A 9,162-nucleotide genomic window follows, 5' to 3' on the forward strand; every position below is an offset into this window, starting at 1 on the left:
ACAATCAAACAAGAACATGATCGGCCAACCAATGATACCACATAGCTTTAATATCCACCACCCTTCACAAGCAATCACTCAAACACATACAGACTAACGTCAGACCTACACTAATAAATACACACCAAGCCTAATCAGGTACCTAAGCCAGACTTAGGACTTAATGTCAGAACCTGCAAGACAAACAATTAACAACCACAACCACAATAATAATAAGATACTAACTACCAATGACTCGATCTAACTTGTAACACCATATATCGGTGCTACATTAACTCGAGGGTTCCATAACCCTCTACGACACACTAACACAACACTCTAACCTGGGCCCTGGTAACTTCGTGTTCCTCCTCTCTTTCGGCAATATCCTATCTCCCTACCACAAAGGCCAGAAGAAGGAACTTTCAACCGACCGCGGTCCACAGTCCCTCGTGTCACCGCGCGACAGCCCATAGTCCTTCGGGTCACTGCCACATTACACCATCGTGTAATCACTCAGCCATAGGCCATGATCCCGTCTCTCTGAGTCTTCCCGATCCAGCGAACAAGGGGTTTCCTTGAACCCGCTGAATACGAGGCCGAGGAAACACTAGTCCACCCCCAAAACATGCCTAGCCTAGGCGGATTTCGCACCTGCTGTCGGCATAACACTCGACACACAATCCCTAGGAAAGACCTAAGGGAAAAGACTCCTACCGAAAACTAAATAATACTTAGGAGTCTACGACACTAACCACTAGTACTAGTAGTCTGGCCTATATGGCATAGGAACTGTAGTACCAACATCAGAACTAGGAGATCGGCCTATATGGCCAAAGATCCCCTAAACAACAACAACTAAACAACTCAACCAGTTAGTCACTCCCTTACCAAGAGATGACTAACCTCAATCAACAAGATTAATTAAACGAGCAAGCATTTAATTAAATCTACTCAATCAAACCGTTACCCAGATAGTTCGACCTTCTGCTACGACACTATCTTTAAAGATAACGGGAACCTGCAGTCAACCATATCAACACGCAAGAATATAAATCATGATGCATCCTAGTCCTAGTCAGGTTATTATCTCAGTCTTAATTCCATTCATCCCAGTTTAGCCCTTGTTAAACTGAGTCTGGTTCCATAAATAACCCTAAGGACTCTGCCATGCAACAGCGTGAGCATTCTACTCTATATGCAACTCGATCTTCCCTAAGTTCCAAGTGGAACTTAGGAAACTACCCTAAATTCCAAGTGGAATTCACACAAGACCAACTCACAAAACTACCCTAAATTCCAAGTGGAATTCACACAAGCCAACTCACAGTGTTCTAGGCGAGAAGCAGCTGGTTGATCGAAGAGGACATGGCCAAAACCCAAGGGACGCCTTAACTGGACTGGACTGGACTGATCTCGACTCGGACAGGCCCTCCTTTAGCTTCTGGACAGTTCTTCGGACTTCCCGGCGGAGTATAGAGCAGAACTTCGACTGATCTGAACTTCGACTGATCTGAACCCGTGGATCTGAACTAACTCTGGACAGCACCTCCACTTGATCATCAAAGGAACTGACTGGCCTGGATGAAATCATTTGGACAGAGCTTCCGCGTCACAATCGTAGAGAATCGTCGATTGGACGGAACTGGCCTTCTCGGTGAGAATCGACTACACTCTAAGTCGACCACTTTGCTTCTCTCTCTCTTTCTCTCTGGCCACGTTGACTTGATTCCCATCTGAGCTGATCTTCATTTGATTGACCTTCAGTTGGACAGAACCTTCCCAAGGCGATGACTCAAAATTAGTAGAGAATTGATCTCGAAAACTCTCTAAAACTCTTGAAATAGCTCGGAATCACTTGCTTTCTTTTTCTACTTTTCTCTCACATTTTTAACTTGGTTTGGACAGGTCTGGATGTGAAGAAATGAGCTGGGGTTGTGGGGTATTTATAGGAGACAGCAACCAATAAGATTCAGGTTGGTGGCAGCCCGTGTGTCGCTTCGCATGGCTCCGGACGCATGCGCGGCGGCACCTCGTGCTCCACATGTCTGGCTGCATATCCAGGACACATGCAGGACGCCACCACTCCTCCCAGATGTCAGGCTGCATGACTAGAACTCATGCAAGGCGCCACAGAAGCTCACACATGGCTGGCCGCATGCTTCAATTGCATGCGCGGAGACACCTCGTGCTTGGTCGATCCACCTCGTGCTTGGTAGATCCACCTCGTGCTTCTACATGTCAGGCTGCATGTGCTTCTTCCATGTACGAAAACACCTCGAGCTTCTGGAGACACTCAGCTTGTTAGATGATTTCAGTCCTTCCGGCAATTTTCTTATCCGCGATCAATCCCAATATTTTTCTACGCCCATTCTTATGTTCTGAATATCTTTAATAAACTACAGACTCCATTATAATCTTGACGGTAATATTTCCCGAGCCTCTGGCTTCTCCGAAAAATATTACATAATACCGAAATTAGGGTTTCGTCCAATTTCGGGTTTTTCCGTCGTGCTTCGATCCCGTCGTGCTTGCTTCCAAAACATCCATCTTATCAATCTAAGACATTGTCAAACCATGGCCTAGTGGCATACTTGACTCATGGTTCAAACAAGAACAATCTGATCGCCCGCAACTCGACCACCACAAAGATACTCGACCATTCTCTCTTTTTTTTTATTTTTAACGGGTTTCTACAGTTAGGACTGAAAATAACATTGCAATTTAGATCATTGGTTGCTCTTTTAACATATAATAAGTTGGATGTGAAAGTAGGCATATAAAAAGCTTGAGACTCCTTATCAAACAGTTTCAAGTTTCCTACTCCTTCAATTGGAATTCTATCACCATTAGCAATCACTACACTTCCTAGAGCAGGTTTAACATCACTAATCAGTCTAGCATCCCTAATCATATGATGAGAAGCTCCCGAATCAATGATCAAAGGTCTAGTAGTATATGAAGCACTGTGAATAGAATTTAAAGCATTGATACTGATGTTACTAGAGTTTGCATTGATATCCTTGATAAGGGCTTCAATGTCTGACTTGCGGATGAAGGTATCATCAAGAGATGGCTGAGACAGGGCATGGGATGTGGATCCACCAGTGTGGATGGTTGAGATCATAGCTCTTCCATCTTCTCCTATGCGCATGGAGCCTGGTACTGTGGTCTCAGGAGCTCTTGCTTCATGTGCTTTGGCCTGGTTGCATCTGTTGGTTGAAGCAGGTCTGAGGTGAGGATGGAGGATCCAACAATTGGTTTTGGAGTGGCCTAGATTCTTGCAGTGCTCACAAGTCACAAACTTGTCTCCTCCTCTTCTTGGTTTGAAGTGTGCTTTGTTGACTGAAGCACTCTCCATCTTCTCAGCTTTGTTTGCCATAGACAGTTCCCCTTTTCCACCAAATAGACCATATGAGCCTAACTCCTTCTGAAGTTGAGCACACACATCATCATAGTTTGGAAGCTCTTTAGCTCTCAATATGTGTTTAAGTACATCATTGAAGCTTGGGTTGAGTGTGAGAAGCAATCCAAAGACCTTGTCTTGCTCACGCCTCTCTTCTAGTGTACTAGGATCAGTGGTACTTGGCCTCAGCATCTCAAGTTCAGACCACAGTTGGCTGTACTTCCCAAGGTGCTTGGTGAAGTCCATCTCCTCTTGCTGCAAGTTGTTGATTGCCCTCTTAACCTGAAAAATTCTGGTGAGGTTTGAAGTGTTGCCATATATCTTGTGTAAGGTATCCCATAGTTTCTTTGCAGTCTCACAATGTGAGTAAGACTCCATGATAGAAGTATCAAGTGAGACTTGCAAGATAGACAGCACCATGAGATCCTCTTGACCCTATTTGCCTTCATCTACCACTACAACCTCCTTGCCATCTTCTTCTTGGGTGATTTGTCTTGGGGCCTCATTTGTGGTGATGTACTCCCATAGACCTCTTCCTCCAAGAGCTGTCCTGGTCAATCTCGACCAGGTAATGTAGTTAGGATCCTTCAGAGTGACTGGAATCCTCACTAGCTTGTGCTGCTCCATCTTTGCTTGCTATTGTCCAGCGGATAAAAGGATGCGCCAAGAAGAAATTTGAATTTCTGAGGCTAGACAAGAGAGAAAACAAGGAAAGCCAAAATATGTTCTCTAGAAATGAAGCAAGATGGACAGAACAGAGTGAGCACTTCCAGTTTTTGAGAGAAAGAAATTTTGTCAAGAACAGTGTCTATTACCCACTGGGTAAAAGAAAATGAAAGAGATTCTGAAGAAAGTAAACCAGACAAGTGAAAGAGTAAGGTGAATAGAGTAAATTTGCGGAAGCAGTTTGGTGTTCAAGAGCTTGGAAGCTCTGATACCATGTAAGAAATTGAAGAACATAATGAAGAAAAAGAGAGAGAGAAAGAGGAGTTTAATCCAGAAAGTAAAGAGAGAGAGAAAGTAAAGAAGGAGAATCTTATTCCCTTAAACTTCACTTGTGTCTACAACTAAGTACATATAGAGAGATTTTGCAGAAATATAATCTAACAATTGAGTCTGATGTGACAAGTTTCCAACAGCTCTTTTAGTTCAAAAATCAAATGGTTTCTTTTGCCTCCAAAATCGTGTTGGATAAGTTCATGTGGATGAATTTCTGCAGATGGTGCTTGTGGATGAATTTCTATGGAAAGGTTTTTGCAGATGGATTTCCGTAGATGGATTTCTCCTGATGGAATCTATGTTTCTTCTTCTTCTCAATACTTAATAGTATCCAATATTTTTCCTATAATATACGTTGTGTGTGTGTACTTACTGAAGTACGTGGCCTTCTAGCCTTTTCATCTAAGGTAAAGATCGAGAGAGGGAGATTTTGAATTTGTAGTTGGGTCATTGAACTTCTTAATAATATCCAATATTTTTCCTTTCGTTATAAACATAAACGCCTGAAGGAGGGCCGAACATTATTCTATAATTGGGTATATTACTTATTGTTATGAAACCCCAATGGGTCTGTTTATAGAATTGAAGCTTAATTAAAATATTTGTTTTCCAGTTACTTTTCATAGGGTCATTTGTTGTGTTTCATGATATCCTTGTTGTACCTGTGGCAAAGAAGCTTACACTGCTATATTATTAGTATTACTAGGGATCGTTACCTGCGCAAAAGCGCGAGTATTTTGCATTTTAATCTCTTTTGCCTCTTGCTTACTAATCTAGCATTCAGTTTTTCAATGTATTTTATCTTCACCATCTCATCTTGTCTTGTTTACATTTGTTTTCACGTTCTGTCGTTTGATTTGTCTTAGTTTTGGCTTGTGTAATAACTTAACCCTGCTCATTCTTCTTTCATTCTTTATTGATTGATATTTTTATCTCGCTTATCTCTGTGTTGCCACTAGTTTGCTCGAATCATTCTACTTCGTATTCTTTTCATATTCATTAACTATTGTCTCCAATCTCTTTAAATCCTAAAAATCTTACGTGTTCTTTTGTTTATTAGATCACATATTAAATATTGTTGAAACTGTTTATTTATTCTAATAAATCCTTACGTTTATAACTAAGATGATATGGATAAAAAACTGATTATAATTTAATTGAAATTAAAGTATAAAGTAGAAGTTATTAAACTTGCAATCTTTTTTTTTTCATTCAAGATAGCTTTAGTCAAATCAATTATATTGATTTAGAAAACCCATAAGCTATTTCAATCTCAAACAACCAAAAAACAGGCGCATTTGTTATTGACGCTGCGACGGGTTTCCTTTACTATAAACATAATTGCTTGTCACAACTGTTAATAAACCCAAATGTGTTTACAAAAGCTACTCATATAAGAGATTCATACTCATTTATCTTTCTCTAGTCATCTCCTATGTTAGTAGCTATCATAATACAATCATCATACAAAGGATATATCTCTTGGTTCCATATAGAACATGCAAAAGGACTGTTTTCTGCAGACTCCATGATCACTGAGTATTATAAATATCACACTCTGTCAATGGTCTATTTATATGTTGAGGAAAGACCTAGAAATGTAGCTTCCAAATAATGATTTCCAGGTCAACACATTGCATGTTAACCTCCACAATGGGATCAGCGGATCTGCAGATACCACTACATGTCGAGTCGAACGCAGCTACACATATGTTCCCTGCTTGTGCTTTTCATTCACAATCTGCAATTCTCCCAAGAACCATAATCAATGTTAAATGAGGTAAAAGTTTTAGAGTCACAACAGACTTTGTATAGCCAAACCCAATAAAAAGCACCCAACGTAACATCCCCACTTGCCTATTTGTGCAGAAAATGACTTGATCATTATATAGTAGCACCGAGAAGTTAGATGGAGAATGAGGTATGAATGCAAAGTAGACAAAATAGTTAAAATCTTTCTGATTATGGGAAATATAAGAAATCAATTCTCTTGAAATGGCGTATAACTGTCCAATAGCGTGACAGAAGTACTTGTTCCTGTTCTCACCAAACTTCCAATTCTAAATGTATATATAAATCTATTAGAGTTATTGTCAGCGCTCTGTTGCGATATTTGTTAGCTAAAATAATCCATCCAACATAATAGGAAAAAGAAACCAACGAAACTGTAAAGCTAACTATCAGCTGAGATGCTTTTGCTGTCCTGACACATTGCAAGCTTAGTGATTTCACTGTCAAAAGCAACAAACTCAGCAGTCATATACATCAGAGACATTTATTTACAAACGGTTCCTAGCACGGATGATAAGTTTGATGCATAAATACAGTTTAGAATTTTTTCAACTGAACATTTGTGCCTACTGAATTACCTTACAACACCCACTGCATTGTGATATTGGCATGTTAAAGCTGAGAATCAACATTGAAGCTTGCGTTAGCATTTGGAACATGAAATATAGCACCATCAATTTGAAGTGTTAATTCCATTGACAATATCTGTGCAAAAGAACTCTGCTAGTAAGGTAATCGTGATTAGTAATTCTTTACATCTTAGTGTCGTGTAACTTCAAAACGATAGACACTTACAATCGACGACTCTCAAAGATGGACCGCAAACCATCTAATGATATGCTTACCTCGTCGTATAAGTAATCCATCTCACTTCCCTCCCACGGGTAACGTTGTTGGTTCAGATCAATTCCCTCCACCTCTTCCTCGTCATTAGGATGCTCTGCAATATACCCTCTGTAAGGTTCAAATTTATGTCGCTAGAATTATCAGAGAAAGAAATATAAAGTACCCTCCAAATCTTCTGGAGCATCGACATTTTCTTTATTCAATGATCTTCATTCAACCTAACAACCATCAAAATAAAAAGAATGTGAGGCACATAATCTTCAAAATCCAAGTTTAATGAATGGAAAAAAAACTCAGGAAGACAGAAAATGTCAAACACTCACTGGCTTCTTCTTCTTTTACTTCTTGGCTCCCGTAAATGAACTGTCAAAGCCATCATTATGTGCAGGAAAAAAGATTAAACAAAGCAACTGATGAAAAGAAACAAATATGTTTCACATTACATAAACTCTTCTTGAACAAGGATAGTATGTCTCCCGTGTGACTCAGCTGAGTCCTCGATCGCATCCTGAACGACAAATGTCTTCTTCTTCTTCTTGGTTAGATCAAAGGGTGCAAGCTAAGGATGGCCAAAGAAAATTAAAACCACACAATCATGATTTATCAGGCAAAATAAAAGAACTGATGATGAATTTATTAAAGTTGGGGAGATGTAGAGACTAAAGAAGATAAACGGATTCATGGAACTCAAAGAGTTAATCTGTGTTTCTTAGATGAGTCATGAACTGATGATTAAAAATTGAAAGCCCTAAACTTCCATTGAAGAGAACGCTTACATACCAAAGAGGTCTATTGGGCCTTTTTTTTAACGAAGCCCATTTCAAAACGTGAGTTATAAAGTATTTATTAAATCATTAGATAAAAAAAGTTAAGTGTGGGTCCCACAGAAAAAACCGAAGAAGCAAAGGTTTCCGACCTTCATAAATATATATTAGTTTCGGCCATCAATGTACAAAGTATCCTTTAGTTTAGTGGTATAAATGTTGGTGTTTATGACTCAATAACCCGAATTCGAGTCACAAGTTTTACACATTTTCACATTTTTTAAAAGTAGGACCCAATTACCTGCTGACGTGGCGGCTCAGGAATGAGGCAACTGTCTCATTATTATTATTATTATTATTATTATTATTATTATTATTATTATTATTATTATTATTATTATTATTATTATTATTATTATTATTTTTTATTTTTTTATTTTTTTAAATTTTGTTCATATATATGTCCTACACGATCTAACTTACCTATAATGATATAAGAGACACAATAAGAATACTATCTACTATAAAACGTGGACAGGCATAGTGTTACATAACCCATGACCCATGATGTTCAGCATTAGTTGAGAGGCCCTGGATATCGAAAGTACTTTTCTACAATGACCAACAGAATAATGAAGCAAAAGCCTAGAAATATCATGCAAAGTGCAAAACTCAACCAAAAAAGGATGAAGGACGCGTTAGCATACTTATTATCAAATCATTTTGATACTATCACGTCTCTATTACAGTGTGAATCTCTATTACAGTGTGAATGCGTTTATTACAATGTTTTTCTTTTAATATATAAGGGATTGCGTTTGGCAAGTTAAGTTTATATCATCATGCCTAGTCACTATGTACTTTACGTTTTTTTTAATATAAAATTCACATACATGGTTCCATTAAAACTTTGGATTTTTCGGTTCGAATCAAAATAGATAACAAATCAAAAGCCAAACTATATATATATTATTTTTATTGTTTACGGATAAAGTTGAGCAAAATATTCATAAATTTTGATCTGATTCGTTATCCATTTTGATTTGAACCAAAAAAATCTGGATATCCGTAACTCTACGAAACAAATCAAATACTAAAATACAATATCCAAAAAAGAAGAAAATCATAAACACCAATATGTTTAGGAAAAAATATCTAATTCGATCTGTTATATGTATATATATACATATATGTAAAGAATTATATATATACTTTATATATATTATATTTTATATTATTTTTACAATATTTTAATGAATTAAATTTATTTTATTAGGTACTAGAATTTGAAAAAGTTAAATAATGTTTTAATTTTGTAATAAAATGTTATATTAAAACTTTCAATTATTTTTAAAATTTTATTTTATTTACTGATCA

The sequence above is a fragment of the Brassica napus genome, chromosome C1, assembly GCF_020379485.1.
Source record: "Brassica napus cultivar Da-Ae chromosome C1, Da-Ae, whole genome shotgun sequence".
Classification (NCBI taxonomy): Eukaryota; Viridiplantae; Streptophyta; class Magnoliopsida; order Brassicales; family Brassicaceae; genus Brassica; species Brassica napus.